This window comes from Xiphophorus couchianus, chromosome 9, assembly GCF_001444195.1.
Source record: "Xiphophorus couchianus chromosome 9, X_couchianus-1.0, whole genome shotgun sequence".
Lineage (NCBI taxonomy): Eukaryota > Metazoa > Chordata > Actinopteri > Cyprinodontiformes > Poeciliidae > Xiphophorus > Xiphophorus couchianus.
In genome coordinates this window covers 9,776,267-9,796,542 of record NC_040236.1, presented here as the reverse complement: position 1 = coordinate 9,796,542, position 20,276 = coordinate 9,776,267, and the positions used below count along the sequence as shown (strand labels likewise).

Below are 20,276 nucleotides of genomic sequence, written 5' to 3'. Positions count from 1 at the left end.
GAAGGGTGCAAGACTCGAATGATGTGTTGATTGGGAAGCAGGCAGCCAACCCCGCAGCCAGTTACCCAACCAGCCATCAAGCCAGTGGAGTCCAAGAAACATCACCACAGTCCTCCATGTGCAGCGGATGTTTTCCACAAGCTGAGCAGCCAGCTTGGCCACAGCTGTCCAAACCGCAGGCCCTGGGAGAAGATGAGGAAGAGGCGGAGGGAAAGAGCAGGGAAGGAGGAAGAAAGCTCAGGGGGGCAGAAGGGAGGGTGGCTGGCTTGGCAAAGGTCAGACAGGCTGAGGCAGCCGGAGTGTGGGAACTGTCCGGGAAGGCATGTGCGAAATGCTTTGGGATGAAGTATCATCTTACAACCAGACCGCCGAAGGCAATGGGGTGCAGCATGCCCATGTGTGTGCATGCGTGTGTGGGCGTGCGCATGGGTGTGTGTGTGCGTTTGTTTCTAATACCTTCTGGGGACCATTTTCCTGACATATACTACGTTGTGGGGACACACTGCTCTTTGTGGAGATTGAAGCCTGGTCCCCACAAGGGGAAATGCTGTTTTTGGGTCAGGGGTCAGATTTAGGACTAAAGTGTGAATTGAGTTTTGGTTAGGGTTAGGGTAAGGTTTAGGCTGTAGAAATGAATGGAAGTCAATGGAAAGTCCCGCAAAGATAGCTGCGCAAACATGTGTGTGTGGGGGTGGGCGTGTGGGGGTGTGTGGCTGTGCCTTCTGCATTCCTCTGTGCATGAAAGTGTGTGTGTTCACTTGTAAATGGAAGGCTACCATGATTCTTGGGAATGGAGCGTGAGTATTTTGATATGAAAAGATAAGGAGTGAAGATGCACTGAGGGATGGAAAGTGGAGGAAATGACTCTGAAGCCCATATTAAACACACACATACCCCCACACACATGCACGCATGCACGCACCCCCCCCCCCCCCCCCCCCCCGCACACCCCCGTCCCTCCAACCCCCCCATGCGCACGCACACGTAAACACAGCTGGGAACATTCCTGCCGCTGAGTGCACGTCATGTCTGTATTAAAGGCTGAGCACAGAGGTATGCAGCCCATGTGTGGAACAGGATTTCATGATGCTGCTAACAACTCCATCACATGGAAATTAGCCCGCTGCATCATTAATAATCTTGTGGTTTCAAATACTGCATTGCGAGGGCTGATAAACTCTGTGTACATTAAAAATTGCCACAAAAAGCTCTTAGAAGTCTCAGCAGTCAAATTCTCTCACGTTTCAGGGGGTTGGGACTAGATCTATAATCATCGTTGTTTGTTAGCAGTGGAGGCACATTCACGGTTTTAATGAAACACAGACATCCTTTGTTGAACTTTAGATGCACTCAGAAGGGATGCAGCATTTCCATGCACAGAGCTGCACGTGCACAAACACCATGCAGGGCTGATCGGGGGAGCCTGGCTGAGCCCGACTGAGCGTAAGACTAACACGTCAGGCAGGTGAGGGAAAGCCTCAACACGCAGACCTCATTCTACCACCATCCTCTCCACCCAGAACCCTCATACACACACGCACACACACACACTCTAATGTCCTTGATATTTAATATAACAATGAAATGGAAAAGAAGCAATTAAAACCACACCTATGCAGGGTGAGCTCTAATGCCCATCTTCACCTTTCTGTGTGTGTAAACCTTTGTCTTCTCCTCCTACTCCCATCTTTGAAAGGACGCAGCGTTTGAAGAGGTTATTTGCTTTTCCATGCTTGTGTCAGATCCCAGTCTGAAATGACTGTGTAGAACATGCTCAGGTCTGCCGACCTCTACTTCTGTCCCTGATTTATCTGTATAGGATGTTTATGATGGGCCTACATAAAGCAGGCTGAATGATGCATGAATATGATCTCAGCATCACTCCTTTTCATCCTCAAGGAAACACTCTCACTGCAGCTCAAAAACCTTTTTGCAGCCTGACATCCATTCAGGGAGTATTTGTGTTCAGCCTTCTTCAGTGAAAAGTCCCAGAAGAGACCCACGCTTCGTTCATTACTGCTAATAATGAGGCAGACAGTGCATTCTATCCACAAATGAAGTTTGTTTAGTCAATTTAAATGGAAAATAGTTTGGAACTCACTGCAGGTTATGAATGCAGACGCCAGAGAGTATTCCAGAGCACATTTTAACTTAAAATGGGAAATTGCTCAACACATGTAGGGATTAAGGTAACAGCACTAAACTGGCCTGGATTATAATTGACATAATTTGTGATTGAGTACCACAGGACTCAGTGCTTGGGCAAATTTTCTTTTGTACATATATTCTTCCCTTTGGATAATTCCTTATAAAAAGGGATTTTTTTTTTATTTATGGTGTGAATTTTACTTTTGTATTTTCTTGCTGTGGGACAGAAACTTTGCATCTTGAAAAATATAACTTAAGAAAATTATACATATCTAACTACTTTAATGTAAATTTACACTGCAGTAATATGTTCTTAAAGACACTTCTACTAAACACACAGAATGATGTGAAGGTCGATGAAAGCAGTTGATTATCAAAAAAACACAAATGTGACAAACTATTTTGACATTTTTTAAAATAATATTGTATATTTCAGTAGTTGTTTTTATTATTGTACACTATCAAAAGTTCATCTAGGAACAAGCATTGCAAATCAGCTTAAACTTCAAATGCTGAAATCTTCTGTGTCTGTTGACACCAAATATCAGCAGGTCCAATTCATATCCACATATAAACAATTAGATCAATACCACAGAATCTGATTACATAGTCCAATTCAATTACATACATTTAAGTTTGATCTTACTTATAATATTACCCATGGAGGTAATTAAGAAAATTACATTTGTGTGCGTAAAAAAACAGATCCAACAATGAAGCCTAACATTCAAAAATTACAAAAATTTAATCCCACCAGCATAAACACATAATTTTATCTTTGATTAATATTTAATCCAAAGAATTACATATTTATAAAAATTTATATAAAGTAGAGAACTTAGTTTTCTAAAAATATATATACAGTTTATGTCCTGCAAGGGTGAACAACATGGATATAAGACATACATTTGGTCACAAACATGAACTCTGTTATTTTTTTGTAAATGGAAACATTTCTGCATACAATGTGTTCTGAATAATTTGTGTTCGAAACAACATGCATTACTGCAAAGGACCACCTTTATCTAATTCACAGGGCAGAAATGTTCACAGTGCAGTTTCTCTGTGATACTCTCTACTGTATGGGCATCTCTCTCTACCACAGACATGTGATGACCATGACTGCCAGACTCCACAAAGTTGCTGGTTCCCAGGGGCCCTTAGAGCGCCAGCTTCTCCTGTTCCAGTCTGGCACACAGCGTTCATGTCCTGTGTAATTGCAGACCTCAGTCTACGCAGGAGACCTACTACCTCTGTTAGAATAGCTTGTTTTTTGTTTTTGTTTTTGTGTTTTTAAGTAAGGCCTATATCAACTCCTGCAGTCAGTCAGTGTTTCCCACAACCCCCAGCATGGCGAGACTGGTGCCTCCCATTCCCTCTGGAGCTCCTGATTGGATAAAGAGGAAATGACATGAAAGTTACCAGTATGAAACCTACAAATAGATCAGTTGTAGTCCAAAAATGAGCTACAGTACCCTCATAAGTCAGAATAGTTGACACATGCACATATGTTATGTACAGAAATACACATTATTCTTTTCTCATACCCCCAACCAAGCCTGGGGCCCATGCTTGGTCACACACCTTGAGCATGAAATGGGAGCCCTGTCTGGGAACAGTTAACCAGCCTGCTGCCTGGTGAAAATGGAAAAAGCGTGGTCCTTGTTAGCGCTGATGACGCTAACGCCCCTGTCATCCCTGAGGAGCACACTCCTCTGCTGCTGCTGCCAGGAGGCAGGGAAACATAACTAGGTTTGAGGTCAATGATTGGAGCTAATTTGCTGATTTCTTTCATTATTTTAACTACTAGTTGCTAATTTCTACCTAGGTTTTCATTTCTTACTGTAACAAAAGCCAAGATAAACTTATATTGACCTTTACTGGCCAGGGTGGGCCGGACATATAATTTATTTGACCTCCAGTGCATCTCTCCCCTCCTACCTTCTTTTTCTCCCCGTGTTGGGAAGCAGAGGGAGATCAAGGGATGGATGGGGTGATGGTTGGTGTGGTGACAGGAGGAGCACAAGGAAAAGAAGAAAATTCCTGAGTGCTTAAACCCCCTTCACATTTATCCTGGAATCAGAGAATCCCACTCACTTTCTGCCCACACAAACCCAGCCCCATCTGACACTCGTGGAATGCTAACGGCTTTTTTTTTCCTCCTTCTTCACCAATTTAGGTAATTGCCGTGGCGGTCACGGTGCTCGGAGCAGAGACCGTGACCCTGGGCGGTACGAAGTGACAGGCTCCGAGTATCTGAGGCGGCACCCTGTATTGTGCTGCCGAAACCAGACCTGCCGACAAATTCATCACTGACTCCTCCACAGCAGCCCGTATTTGGCCGGATTAATGACTGCTGACTGGTACATTGTGTCAAATGGTGGATACCCAACATTTCTATAGAGTCTACATCATTCCTTATGATCAGTGTTAAAAGGGTTGGTTGTTTATTTATAAATGTCCATTACAACACTTTCAAATACTGTACACTCTTGCAAACCATGCATCACAGATTTCTCTGAGTCTCACATTTCAAATGAAAAACTTTCATTTTTACTCTGGTTAATAGTCACACGCTAGTTTCACATGATTTATATGCAAAATATTGGTTCCACTGATTGGCACAGGCTTAAGAAATCAACAATAATGAATAATTAAAGTTACAATTAATCATGATTTATTTCCAAAGATTGAGGTTTTTTTTAAATTAACAAATTAAAATTCTAAAAAAAAAAAACTTGACATGTATCACCAGCATTGAGACAAAATTTTCAACATAAAAGTTTTGCCAAATCTAGGAAAAACACTGGTGAACGTTTAAATGCATGAAAGACAGGCCCTGATAATATTTTCAGTCAACATATTTTCTTAAAATGTCCTGTGTAGATGTTTGCTTTGGTTTCTAAGATGCAGCCAACTTTAAAAACTTCTGTCAATTTACATTTGACAGAGTTTGTTCCAGTTGTTATTATTTTTATTTCTTTGCTTATAGGCTGTCATTGTACAGCACAAAAGTGCTACATCTATGCAGCTCAACCAACCTGTTTGTTTTTGCCTCCAGGTGTGAACCACCACAGTATCTTCTGCATCTTTGCTGGCTCATCAGGATCTAAACAAACAGGCCTGTTATTTGTTCGTAGCTAATGTTTTTCACACAAAGGGCTCAGCTCATATTTGGATCCTCCATAAACACCTTATGGACACTGTCAGGTTAGAATTTGTTTAAAACATCAGGCTGGTGAAAAGGGGCTTTTCTATTAAATAGCATGATTCTTTATGTTTTAATTTACAAATCTTGACAGCACTACATCATTCACACTGTTTTCTAAGCAGTTATTAAATTTCTGGGACACAATGGAAGCCTTTGAACAGAGAAAAGAATGAAGAAGTCAATAAAGTCAAGGTAAGGTTTATAAAAGCAAATAGGCAAACAATGGTGAACTTCTCTTCAACCACCACCAAACAAGCAAACAGCGTTTTTCTGTTATTTTGGTAGAGTTGTTTCCTGCACAACACTTCATTTGTGGGCAGAATCTTGACTTCAAGGAAACAAACAACATAAGACTGAGGAACAAGGACACAGCACAGTTTATAGCAAGGTTTACCACAAATAGTTCCATCAGAGAGTCCATTGAGGCGACTGGTTGGTTGTGTGGAAGAGTGAAGTTTCTTGGGTAACAAAATGTTTCACTGTGTTCTTTCTTTTTATGTACCCTATGTGAATATAAAATATCTAGTGGTGTCCGTTCCACTTCATGGCTTTAATGACGATAATTAGCTGCAGCAGCGAGTAATTTTTTCTGAGAGTACGAGCCACGTGAACGAGAGACTGACTGCTGCTGTCATCTGATTGCATTAACTTCTCCCAGCCACCTTTCTTTCCTTCACTTTTTTTTTTTACCTACAGTCTGATATAAAGGATTTGCCTCATTACAGCTTTTTGTTGTTTATTTTTTAGTTTTTGCCACATGTAAATACAGAGGCGGTCTTAATCTGTTTGGTGCCCTTGGTGAACCACCTTTCCAGCACCCACCCAATCCCCTCATAAATGACTCAGATCATCAAAAATAATTATTTACGCAATATAACTAACTAGATAAAAAATATATTATTATTTATTAAAGGGGCAGTCCTGTGATGGACTGGTGACCTGTGCAGGGTGTACTCTGCCTCTCTCGCCCATTGGAGATATACACTACCCCCCCCCCCCCCTTGTGACTCTGCAATGGTAAGCATGTTAGAAAATGGATGGATGGATAGACTTTGTGCCATTTTATAGCACAATCAAGTAACTATATTACTTTCATTTGTTATAAATTTGAAATTTGAGTATACAATTTGATACCTTGAAAAATTGGCATCTGTCTCTTTCCACACATCATCGCAATAATGCTTCTCCATTATGTTGTTTACAGCCATTGTGAGAAGTGCTGGATTGAAAAGCATTTCCTATGAAGAGTTCAACTGCTGCACAGTTCCACCAAGTGAGTACTAATTGTTGCTGCGGCTAGGCTGCAGGAGCCGAGTGTGTAAAGCTAACCCTCACCTCTGACTGGTCACCACTGGAGATTTAAGGATTCTTCAAACATGCATGAATGAATTGAAGTAGCACTCCAAATGTGTTTTTGATTAGGGAATAATCACATAAAAAAAATATAAAAATCAAAAAGTTTATTTTACCTAATAACCTCCTGTAAGTTATCCAATCTAACCTGCCTTTACTGACTCTCTCAGACAAAACCTTGTGTTAAAAAATCAAACATTGACTCAGATATAGTAGTTGCTCTCGGGGTGTGGGCATGTACAGCCACACTGTCTCAAGTTTCTGATGTCACCCTCATATTGAGTGGAGCTAACGTCAGCATTATATCACTCTACCAATACGACAGGCATTTGTAATAGTCTTCATAACCTTTTGGCCGTGTTGTCGCCGAGTCCATGAGATCATGACCCTGTTACTTGTCCTTTAAACCAAACGTCTGCGTGAGGTTCAGGTTTCAGTCTGTCCACTAAAGACCTCAGTTCACTGCAGGTGTCCCATCAAAATGCTGGCGAGTGCGCACCTCTGGGCTTTGTTAAGCGCCTGACTGGTTGCAGAGAGCTAACCAGTGATTAAAGTGCTCTTGTGTGCCAAGGCATGTTGGTGGGGTCTTTCTCTGCAGCACATCTAAGTCAAGGGCCTGAGGTGTTTTCCAAAGGAGTTTCTGGGAGGCTTCAGGGCTCTTACCCTTCCTCACCTTTTTCTCCTCTTTTTTGTTGCCCAGTACTTGTAATTGAAAATGTATTTATTGCAGCGCCAGAGGCTGGACGAGTCTGTGATGTGGATGAGGTGATGGCTGAGGGGCTTGGCTCCTCCTTAGCGCCACCAACCCACTTACACAGAGGGTTTTTTTTCCCCGTCTTTGTTTACTTCTCCCTCACATATGTCCACCTCTTTTCTATTTGCCATCCTTTCTTTCAGCATCTTGCCTTTCGTGTTCACCCGCCTGCTTCTTTTATCTTTTGTCTCTTTTTTATTAATCTTGATTAGGCGTGCACAAGGTCTGTTTCAAATGCAAATACGGTCGTCTGGATTGTTGCAAGTTTTGTGCCGCCAAAAGCAATTTCTTTAAAGGAAAGTGAATTTTAAGTCCTGTTTTTAATTTGCCTCTAAATGACTATAAAACCATAGAAATACAGTAGAGCCAAAAGACTGAATCAAAGACATAAAATTTTATTAAGTTGGAAATTAATTTCACTTTATATTTTTATTTCAGGAACTCTGAAGTGAATAAAATGTTACAGTTTTTTTGGTTTTTTTTGCACTGAAAGTGCTTTATTGACTAGCCAAAAATTGACACCTGATTTACATTTAGATCTGAATCTAAATGTAAATCAGTACATTTACATTTAGATGTACAGTACAGACCAAACGTTTGGACACACAGTTGTGTACTGTATATGTACTGTACTGTATATCTGTACATTTTACCTGGTAACATTTCTAAATTTGCCGTGGAAGAGATGCTACATAGTCGACCACTGAGGAGGCAGGTCAGCTGATAGAGGATCCAAAGCAACAGCAAATAATAAAATGGAGAAAATAATCATGGAATACATCTACTGTATGTTTTTTTAGTAAATATATTTATCATGAAGTTATTGAGATGAAATTTACTCCAGATCTCAGCAACAACCCAAATGATCCACGCATTTAAAGAAATCACAACAAACTATTCAAGAAAATAAGTTTATTTATTAAAGCGGAATTATTCTGCGAGTATTTGATTGTCTTGCCCAAATGTTGGGCATCAAAATTTAAGCAAACTTGTTTTTTCGTCAGTAGGAGAGTTTTGTGCAATGAGGGTGCATAGATGTCTTTGCTGTTAAGTGCATCAAATATTGTTTTCATGGAAAAACTTCACACCTGCTAATCTTTCTGAAGATTTCTACAAGCCGTATTCGTCTCTTAGACAACTCTCTTTCTTGCTTGGAATGCCTACCATGAAATGCTCTGTGTCTGATAATGAGAAAGCTTTTCACAGGCCATTAATTGGGAGTAAAGCAGCTCATAATAAAAGGCACAACAGTAGGGAGGACCACTTCCTAAATAGAAATATTGCTACTCAAACAACATTAAAATAATACTTTTGGTTTTTGTTTCTGGAAGTGTCTTTAAATTTTATTTGGAGACGCAACAGAAATTAAATTGAGTTGTGCAAATGCAAAATATCTCAAATCCTTGAATTGAGGAAGGAAGGAAATAGCTGTGAAAAACAATTCCAATTTTTTCTTATATAGAAAACATTTTCCCTGCTGTCATCTTCCATTCCAGGTTGCAATAATTTTATGCTCTCTAATCTCTATCTCCCCATTAGATTAGGGCTGAACAGCAAATTCAGAAATAGCCATTCCTTCAACAGACCACTTGAAGGGCCCTCATAAAGCGCAATTATACTTTACGAGTTGCCCTCTCATTCCCACGTCTAGTAGCGCATGGCTGTGGGGGCCTCCAAACTTTATCAGCCCTGTGGATTAGGAAGCCGGAGGGGAGCAGGAGGTAAATGAGGTGCTGGGAACTTTCTCTCTCAAAAACCTCTGTTGGTGTTATTGTGCAGGCACTGGAGAAAAACATATAATTTGAAGCATATGGCAAGTGCATGTTGTTTCTTTGCACAGTTTGTGGATTACTCTTAGAATAAAGATGGTTTTCCTTGATGTTTTCAAAGATCTTAAGCTCACAAAAATGCCATCATGGCAATGCAATACTATTTCTTGTTTAAAAACATTAGTTAAGGACACTTTTTCACTATTTGGTGTATCGGTAAGTGGGAAGTTGAGCTAGATACAGGGTAGTACTGTCTCTAGCATAACTACAACCCTAACTGCAATAATTACTATAGGAAGGCTTACATCAGAGCATATTTGTGTGTTAGAATGGCCTAGTCAAAGTCCAAGCCTGAATTCTATTCAGTGGCCATACTTGATATTTGTTGTTCATACAGGCTTTTTGTTTAATAAGATGGACAAATTTTGGAGAAGAATGGTCAGTTGTTCCAGCTGGTAAAGACAAAATCCAAGACTTGAAGCTGCATTGACTTGGATGGAGTGAGTGAGGAAATTTAAAAACCACTTCTGCTTCACAATATGTCAAATCTTAGTGTTGGTCAATCCAATAAAACACACTGAAGTGATTGTACATGACAAAAATGAGTTCATGGGGCATGGGTGTATGTATATAACGTATATGTATTTAAACATTTACGTTCTTCCAAGAGAGACCAGAGTATGGTCTCTCTCTTCTGCACTTGCATAGTTGGCACCATGAAGGGCTACAGGGCATGTTTCCTCTCCTTACCTACATCTGTTTCTGCTTTGACACAGTCTATCACCAAACAAGTGCAAATCATCAGCAGGTCTGCTTTCCCCCCTCTTCTTTCATTAAAGTTTTGGCTGAAAGTTGCAAAATGTGTCCCTTTCCTTAAAGCTGGTGGATGGCGCAGCATCGCATGCTTTGAAATCAACCACAAAGGCATTGAAAGCGGAGCAGTAGCCCTTGGCTGTGGATGGTTATCGCTTGCCACCACTGCCTTTGTAGCCACATGGGCCTTAAAAAAAACACACACACGCTCCTGGAACCTGTCAAGTTGTTGATGAAGATGAGGTAATAGTTAAGAACTTTAAACACACAATGGTTAACTGAGAAAAGAAATCACCCTGCAGATGGCTGATTGGTTGCTGGCAAAGCGATGGAAATCTGGCAACCAGCTAGATGACAGTGGCGTTTCTGAACCAAGATAGAGAGACTGCTCTGTGGAGAGAAGAGATGGCCGCAAGCATTGTCTACACAGCAATTCTTTGACTTCCCTATGACGAATCCCAGTAACACAGACACTTGGCAGACCAAAGTGGGGCGCTTTGCACTCGAGGAGCCAAAGGGAACCTTTAAAAATGAAGCAAGATGTAATGCAGCTTTTTTATGCTCATTCTGGGCCTCTGATAGCTGCAGCAGCGTGGATTTGTATCCCAGCTACACTGAAAGGACTGCCGAACTGGATGGAGCTTTAAAGTGAAGCAAGAAAGCTCTGGAAAATCGGTCCTCAAAGGCACATTTCAACTGGAGAGCATTTCTTTTAAGCTGTCACTCCTTGGTCGTTGACAATCCTATTATGGCACCAACTTATTGTAATTAAGAAGGGAAGGAGATATATGGGCAGACACATTCATCACACCATCTGAGATACAAAGAACCTTGTTGATGGTCTCTGTTTTTGGGGGTAAAACACAGTCCTGAGCGACCAGATCGCCTTATTTGCATTGACATGTGAGTGATGTAAACTGTATCTGGAAGCCAATTTTCTTTTCTCTCTGTTCCTCCATCCCTTCACTGGTGGGCACCACTTTAAAGGGACGTAATGGAAAATAGGTTTTATGGCTTTTCTTCTTTCCCATTTTAGAGGTCAAGGAAATGGAGGCTTCAAAAGAAAAAGAAAAAAAATAAAACCCTAGGAGGTAACGATCCCTCACCTCATCAACCCTTCCGCTAAAGTCTAAATACGTTTTGCTCTAAAACTGCCCCCAAAGCCAGTTATAAAGAAGCTAGGAACGGATTGTGAGTGGCAAGTCCATATGCTGCTGTTTATTTGGGCCATAATAAAAGGATTGTGTTTTTTTTCTTCTTCCCTTTCTCCACAATAGAGCAGCGTTTGAAGCAGGACAGATGATAGTCCTCAAGAGGGCCATCAGATGCCATTGTAACTGAGGGATGTCCTGAAATTTAGGAGCAATGACAGAAGTACAAAGCTCCAAGCAGATTGTGTGGAAGAAGTCGAAACGTTTTCCCGAGGTTGACCTCTGATCGGTCTTTCCTGAGGATTGCGTTCTCTAAAGAAATTAAGCCAAATAACTATGCATCTGCAAACTACGTTCAGATTATTGTCTCTTTGTTTAACATGTAAAAGTGCAGCCTCAGTAGGGTCAAAGGTCATGGTCTTGCAGCCTGCTTGTGTGTCTGTGCATCTGATACTCTTGTCTGCCTCTTTGATCTTTAGTCTGAGCATGGACCTGTCCGGTGTTACAAATGAAGGTGGTGAGAGGGTCAGAATATCTGATGCACAGATCGACGGAGATACTCCCTGAGCGCTTCTGCACCCCTGCAGCTGCTCCATTTTATCATCTCATCTTGAATGTGAACAAAACAAAGGAGAGGATTATAGATTTTAAGAGAAACGGGGTTAGATCGAACCCCATTTCCATCATGGGAGAGAAGAAGTGGAGCTGGTTGAGGAGCATAAATACCCAGGTGTTCATCTGTACAAATGATGAAGACCAAGGACCAGACTGGAGTCTGAACAGTGAAGCCGTTTACAGGAAAGGACAGAGGAAGATTCTTGAGGAAGCTTAGATCTGTTCTGTTGTGGAGAGTAAAATCTCAATTCAGTTGTTTCACTGTGATCTGTGTGGCAGTTCATATTATAATTTCAACATTGACTGCCTTCAGACTTCAGTGTGAACTGCCTGTGACCCCGAAGTGACCTGCATTTCCAGAATAAGACGTGATGTCACACAGGGCATGCTGTATTTTTGGATGTAAAAATGGATGCCACATATGCTATGTATCAAATACTGAAACGTTATGCTGACAAAATCATATCTGACATCGGAGTTTTCCTCTTCCTTCAGCATGAAATGTGAAGCTGTCATGTTTTAATTTTGTAAATGGAGGATAAAATGCAGACTGAGATTGATCTTAAAAAAGAAAAAGATGTTTATCTGATTAAGGACCACATATGAAAGTAACCTGGTCTTATTTGAAAATTCAGTAAAGATTTATGTCGGTCAGACTGTCATTAAAGTCAGATATGGGTCAATTATTGTACAAAATATATGGATTTGTGACCTTTCAGTGGCCATTGTTTCCCAAAAATGTTGCAAAAATCTTCCCTCTTCATGTTTCCATGAACCCAGTATTGTGCTACTTTTCATTTCGTCTCATGAGCTTTACACCTCTGCAGCAAAGTAACAAAATTACATTTGGTTTGATATAATGTACAGCTGAATAAAAAGACACAGACAGGTTCTTTTTTTCTCCTTCTTTAAAGTCAAAGTTAAATCCGACCAAACTTGTTTTAGGCCCGTCAGACTTATCAAAACATTTTTTTTTTTAAATGTCACAATAATTAGAAAAAGAATATGTTAGCTTTATTTATTAATGTCTTTAAAATCAGAATTTTACATACAGAATCTTTACTTTCTATGCAAACAATGAGGAAAAGCCCAGATGATGACCTCCTGGCTTTGGATGACAGCTAATCTGACACATTTGAGTTAATCAGAGGCACACGTGTGGATGTGTTTTAAGGCCATATCTTGAACACACTGTTCTCTTGTTTGACACAATAGACAGACATTGAGGTGTAAAAGATGTGTGTGTGTAGGGGCGTGTGCAGGAGTGTGTGTGTGTGTGTGTGTGTGTGTTTTCAACAGCATGTGCTGCTTTCCTGAGGCCCAAATTTTCCTGCAGATGTAAATAAACCACAAGGTAACAAGTGGAAGAGTTCATACATAGCGTACTCTGCTGCCCGTCCTTTACTACTGAGTTAAGTCTCTGTGATGTGTGTGAAAGATGATGGGTGACTGTTTTCTCTGCAGAGCACCAGGAGGGAAACTGAAATGACTCGGCGTTAATGAGCTGTTAACTCTGCAGCAGCCCAAAAGACTCCAAAGTAACCTCTGCTGTTTGGCTTCCAAGAAAACACAAATACTTGCGATCTCTCACTCTCAGAGGAACGCATGCATCTGCTGAGAGGCAAAACAGTCCAAGTGCACATGCAATTGTCACGTCATCAGCAGACTCCCTCTTACTCGTGTTCTCTGTCTCAGATGCACATGCACTAAAGCGCCCACGTCCTTTTTCTCAGCACATACTCACTCAATCAGCGTCTCACTCCTAGGCGTAACGGGCCCCCGGCTCGGAGGCTGTAAATCTTCCTGATGATGACACGCACTTGTGGATGGCGTACACCCAGCTGAGCTGCTGAGCAGATCCGAGTCAAATAACATTTGCAAATGCTTCTCGTTGTTTGTTTTTCTCCTAATGGAGAGCCAGGTGCGGGGGTTTACCACGTTTCAGTTGAGGTCAAGTGTCAGACAACAGAAGAAAAGTTTTTAGATCTCAGTTTTGAAGTTTTTTTCAAAACAAAATCCTTCCTAAGGTAACACTTTATTTGAAGGGGTGTGCATAAGACTGACATGACCTGTCATGAACATGAATAAATCTTTACTACTGTTAACATTAAGTGTCATTTGGTAAATAATGACTATTTTTAATGCAATGTTCTATTAAAACTTGTGTCAACTTGTCCTTTAAAGTGTCTTTATTTATCGAATAAAGACAGAATCTTTACTTTGACAACAGTCATAAACATCTATGAGGACGTCTTCATGACATGCTATGTCATGTTTATGACTGTGTCATGTCAGTCTTATGTAAATAAAGTGTTACCCTCCCAAATTGTGAAGTGGCATAGTTTTAAAAAAATTTTACTAAGAAAATTATGCTTTTGCGTTTAGACTCAGTAATTTTTCACGGCACTAACAGCCAATCTTTGCTGTTACACTGAACGTTCTTTTTTTTTTCAGCTCAGTCAGGTTGGATGGAAAATGTTTGAGAACATCAGATTTTAAGTCTTGCTACATATTCTGATCTAGGTTTAGGTCTGGATTTAGGCCTTTAACTGGGCCATTCTAATACACAAATATGCTCTAATCTCTAATCTAAACTATTCCATTGTAGGTTTTGCTACAGGTTTTCTTCCAGGATTGGAAAACGATTCATCCATCTGCCATCTATCTTCCCATTGGTTCTGTCATTTCCCTTCTGAGCAAACAGATCCAATGTAAAATTGCTCTGTCACCACCATAGTTACTGCATAAACCTCTCCACAACTTTCCCCCTGACCTGTCTGCTGCGTTTCTCGGTCGTCATGATGCCGTTTGTCCTCTCGTTCTCTAACAAACCTCTGAGGCTGTAACACAACAGATGGATTCATACTGGGATTAAATTACAGACAAGTAGTTTCTACCTAGATTAATCCTATAGGCAATTAGTTCCACAGAGTTTTATTTAAATGTTTCAGATTAGAGGCAGTGCAAGAAACTAATGAGTTTTTTAGTGAACCATGTTTAAGACAGTGATTCTGGACTGCCTTTCTGACAGCACATCTACAGCAGGATGTCGTCAGCTCTGAAAAGAGGACGACTAAAGCCTTTCCGTTCATTGTCTTTTCACACCTGTGCAAACACCGTCGAGGCTAATTCCTTAACATTATTCTGGGTAATGAGATGATTTTGTTTCTGGGAGCTGGTGGTTGTTGAGGCACGATCCCGCCCGCCCTTTTTTCCAGGAGCACAAAGGCGCTATCTCTGCACCCGCACGAGGCTAGCTGTGAACAAATCATCTCAGTGCTGATGCTGAGCCAGATAAGCCGGCTTCCTCACCCTGTCTCCAACACACACACACACACATCTACGTACACACAGAGACAGAGAAGCGCCCGCTGCCTGCTTCTGCTGTGAGAGGCTATAAATGGAAAAAGAACCAAAAAAAAAACTATGTGCTTTTGCAAAGTTGGACTCACCTGAGGGTGAGTGCGTGAGAGTATGCTGTTTTATATGACAGTGTGGGAGAATGCACATGTTTATGTTAAAATGTGAGCTCCCAATTTATGGAGGCCCATTAATGGAGGATGCTGTTAAGTGATTTTAGAGGCTTCGCTGGAGATTGAGAGGAAGGAAGAGCGATGGCTGCCCACGAGGTGCTTTAATAGTCCCTGACAGCGCCCCAGCTTTATAGGCAGCAGCTGGACCAGGTGTTAGCTTCTGCAAACACACATGTGCACACATACCTCAAGCCTCATTAAGGTTGGTCAGACCAGCTCTGTGGTTTTGAACTGCGGGTTGTATGAACAGGACAGGAGGCACTGATTTAGTTAGATGTCTTGTTCAGGCATTTAAATTGCCGTTTATTGTTGCATGTGTAAAAATGACTCTCCAGAAATAACTTCCTATGTTTATAGCTCGTCTTCCCAACGCTAAACTTGTTGCAGTCAAGTGTTTGGAGTAGATGCAGGAAGCAATTTAGTGTTCCTCAGCGAGTGAGGTTTTACCGCTGCGCTGTTTTCTTAATTTCTTCCAAAACAGCATCCATTATGTTCTCAGGTGTGAGGAACATATTTTTAAAATGTGTTTCACAGTCATGTGTGAAATTTGTAGTGCCTAAAATTAATGGGAAAAGCATTCCCATTTATTCTACTGATTTTATTACAACCGTCACAATTTTAATATTTGATTCTCAAAAATAGTGCAAATAATAATCTGAAGAGAAGACGTGGATTTGAAAGGCATGCATTGGTTTTGGGGAATGTCTCCACCAGCTTTGCACATGTAAAAACTAAATGTGTTTTCCATTTATCTTTGTTAGATTGGACGGAGAGCATCTGTGCACATCAATGTTAATGTGCTTCTAACCTGGGTGGGACTTTTAATATCTTTCTTTTGACATTTTTATGTTATTGCCGCTCTTCAAAAAACGGTCAGACTACTGAAGTGCACAATTAGTGGTTGTCTTGCCAACAGATTCTCCTACCTGAGCTGTGGATCTCTGCAGCTCCTCAAAAGTTACGTTTGAAGAGCCTCTTGAACTGATCAATGCTTTTCTTGTCCATCCTGCCTGTTTTGGTGGACGACCAGGTCTCGGTAAGTTCACCATTCAATATATCGTTGTAAAACTTAACCATGCTTTAAATTTCATAAAGTAATCCCTAACCTGTCCACTGGTTTCCATGGTTTTTATGATGTCTGTTTAACTATCTCTCCATCAAACCCCTGAGGCTTTCACAGAACGGCTGCATTCATAACAAGATTAAATCACTTACATGTAAATTTAGTTTACTAATTGGGTGACTTCTGAAGCAGACTGGTTTCCCTTGTGTTTCTTCATGGAATTAGAAATTTACAGCACACTTTTCAGGTTTTCATTTAAAAACATCAACATGTATCCCTTTCCTGTTATTTAACAATGGTGCAATACTTCGTGTTAGTCCATCACATAAAGTCCCAATAGGATACATTGCGGTTGTGAAATCTATCGCCTTGAATTCTTGGATGATTAGAAGAGGAGGATGCTGCTCTGTCATGCTGCCTTGCTTTTTTCTTTTCTTTAAATAATCTCTTAATTCTGTGAGCCACAGTGAGAAAAATCAACTGAGTCACATGAGTGAATCATAGTTAATGCAGACAATCAACAAACAACTGATTAGATGTGTGTATGAGGCAGAGTGGATCTTGTGATGACGAGAACGTTGAGCTGGGGGGACCACCTTCACATGCAATAATTGTAATTTGGCCTTAAGTAGCTTAACCAGTAAGGAGATGGAAAGGGAGCGGCGTGCTGGAAATAAGGAGCAGCAAGGGGGAAGGAATACAAAAGATTATCAGTTTGGAGTGTGTTCCCTCTCCTTTTCTCGTCATCCTCTGCTTTGGCACTCTCTCGCCCCAAACCAATGCCAACATTCGTCTCAGGTCATCCATATCTAATGCTACCGGACCCTTCCTGACACAGAGCTAGAACATAAAGGTGCACCTCTCCATTCATGCAGCCTGCACTCTAGGTGCGCTAATGAACATTACCGAGTGGTTCACTGAAAGGCTGAAGACACTAGCTGTTGGCATTCATCCTTCCCCGGCCCCTGCAGTTTCCCAGTGGGCTGAAAAACCTCATGGAAAGTGTTTTCTTTTACGGGCCTTTCACTTTTTAGGTATGTGCTTTTTTTCGCCAGAGGACAGGAAATAACTGTTCTTGATGTGTGTGTGTTTGGCAACTAGTGTATTTAATAAGAATTTTTATATGGCAAGCCAACTGTGAAGAAGAAGAAAATTAACATGTTTAGTTTCCAACATCGTTTACAAAGATAAATGTCTGAAAAATTTGGTTAACATGGATTCTGCCTCATTTACTCTGACACCCCTGAATAAAAATATAGTGCAACCAATTGCTTTCAGAACCTAATTTGGTCATGGAATACTGCTATGTTTAGTACATAGATATATCAGCTTTGTTAAAGAACATAAATTAACAGCCTCACAAACTCTGGAAGAGCTGCAGAGAACCATAATTCAGGAGTGAAAATCTGTTGACAGGACAGCTACTAGACAGACAACAAATCTACCCAAAATTGCATCCAGAATGCTTCATGCTGCTGTACATCACCCTAAATGCTATGAGATATACTTTTTTTAATCAGCTAGCGCTTAGAAAGTGAGTTGGCAAGACTTAAAGCTCAAATCTTACAAAGTTTGATGTATTTTACAAAAAACAATGGGTAAAGTGTAAGTTTTTTTACCCCAAAAGACTTCAGCTGTAATCACTGCAAAATGTGACTCGACAAAGCATTGACTCAAGGAGAATGAACGCAAAAGCATACAGATATGAATACTGTTGTAAGGCATTGTATAATTTCTTTACTTTCAATTAGTTCTGTAAAATATTCTGATTAATAGTCCCAAATTTCTTAAGAATTTATACAAGTTTTCTTTGGACAGAAACAGTATTTTTAATTTCTATTCAGTTCAGAAAATACAGAAGACTGTTGATCAACATCATAATAAAGATGACATCAAAGTCTCTTTAGTAACAGATAAATAAATCAAGCACAAAGCAGCATGTCTGTTATTTGATTGTGTAGGAGCTTAAGCTGTGAAAAGTCACCCCACCACCAAGATGCTGAACGTACAAGAAAATTCCTCCGACATTCATACAACTTGAGCTTTGATCTCTGCATGAATGTGTCTAGTTGTGTCACTTCTAAAACTTCCTGCAGGAAATCTAAGCCGGGTTATACATTTGTTGCCGCCATGACTTTTCAGGATGTGGCTTTTCAGGGAGATTTGGATCTCAGATGAGACAGCTAGCCACAGCCTGTCTTTGTTCGTCATTAGGCCCGTTTTCTTTGATGGGTTTCAAACGTGGTGCCCTTTTCACGTTTCGATGTGAAACTGAATGCTTACCCCAGGAAAGTTAAAAGCATATATTGATATAATAATATTAGTAGAAGTTGAGCAGAAGCACATGTGAGCGAAGCAGGAGACTGATGGATCCGCATGCAGAGGAAGTGTAAGTTACACACTCCAAAGATATTTCAGATAAAGTGCTACTGAATGTTTCGGCTTGACAACAGTCACCGCAGGCATGTCTCTATGCATCTGCATGTGTGGGCGTGTGTGTGTCTGGATGCTGAGTCTCCATGGGAAGCACAGTCTGACGAAGCCCCCCATTGCCGGCGTGCAGGAACATGACACACAGTTCCTGCAGCGTATCCTCACAAACCACAAAAGCGCAGCATTAATGATAAGCACCTGGATTCCCACAAGCTCCCAGTTAGCTCCAATTGGCAGTAACTGATAAATTGGGATGAGTGGGAATTAGACCGCGGGGCCTGAGTGAAAGAATCCTTTTCACTTCGGGATGGAAGAGAGAGGCTGCAAAGGGAGATGAAGAGACTCTTTATCCTAGCTGTGTGTTCACATGAGAGCAGACTGCACATTTCAGAAGGAAGCAGATAGAGGAGCAGAGAGAGGGACAGTGTCTTTCCCAGACGGCACATGAGAATCCAATCCACTCCCACGCGTCTCTGCTGGTGTGTGGCCTCCACACACACATGCAAACACGCTACATGTGTCCGTGTTCTTCCCCTCCTCGTAACATCAACCCTTCACTTTCCCAATCCGGGCCACGCTCCCCACCGACTTTGATGCATTTCATTGCTCAATGTGTTTGACAATAATCTTTTTCACCCCTCAGAAGGAGCAGGCCATGGGAAGAAAGGCCCTTGCTCTCCAGGCTTTTGCTTCATCTTCTGCCCCGGCTCTCCACCGAGACCAAATTGCTTCTCCGGCATCAACTCCAGCTGAAAGAAGACAGGGTACCAAATCCCTCTCATATGTGACAGAACAACACTGTAGCCTTTTCACTTTGACTGCCCACAAGGAAAGACCTTTTTCTTGGCTGTGGCGGACACAGAGTCCATCTATCCGTGGGCTTCCTCACAGATGTTGACACTGTTTGCTGCGGGTTAAGATGCCCCTCTAAAGACCATTGTTTCCCTTGTGTCTTCTCCGTTATTGAGTTTTTTCCTCTCCTCATAGATGGCAGCCGGAGCTGGATCAGGGGGAAAGTGGTGAAAGACCTCCGGATAGCAGTCAGCGCTCCAGGGGGCCTTTCTGCCCAGTGAGACCCCAGCAAAGGACTTAATTGTGGGTAGCAGCAGGCAGCCACAGAAGGCTATATGCTGGAAGTATTGTGTGGCTGGATAGACCCAAGTTCCTCTCCCAAACAGGGTCAAAGGTTAGCCCCCCTGTGGTTGCTCCATACCTGCCCTGGCCAATCCCCCACTTCCACTGAAGAGACGGAGGCTCAAACAATGGAAACCAGTCATCATGCTACTGCGGAGACTCTTAGGGCTGAGAGGTAGCAGAGCGAAGAGACTAATTCAGTGCACTTCCCACTTGTCGATGAATAGTTAATTCGATTAATGAGCACATGAGAGAGAGAGTAACAAGCGAAGCAGGTCAGGGCGATTAGAGGCCCTCTT

At 41.4% G+C, this 20,276-nt stretch overlaps 1 long non-coding RNA gene across 2 annotated transcripts; it reads left to right on the top strand.

Moving 5' to 3' along the window:
• Positions 1-1,019: 1,019 nt before the first annotated feature.
• On the top strand, positions 1,020-12,706 carry LOC114150453 (uncharacterized). Of its 2 annotated transcripts, XR_003596752.1 has the most exons (5): positions 1,020-4,586; positions 5,210-5,747; positions 6,273-6,376; positions 6,564-6,632; positions 11,326-12,706. It is a non-coding gene; the product is annotated as an uncharacterized LOC114150453 (long non-coding RNA). The 2 variants fall into 2 exon arrangements; XR_003596751.1 differs by having other exon boundaries at positions 1,020-5,747.
• Positions 12,707-20,276: the final 7,570 nt, after the last annotated feature.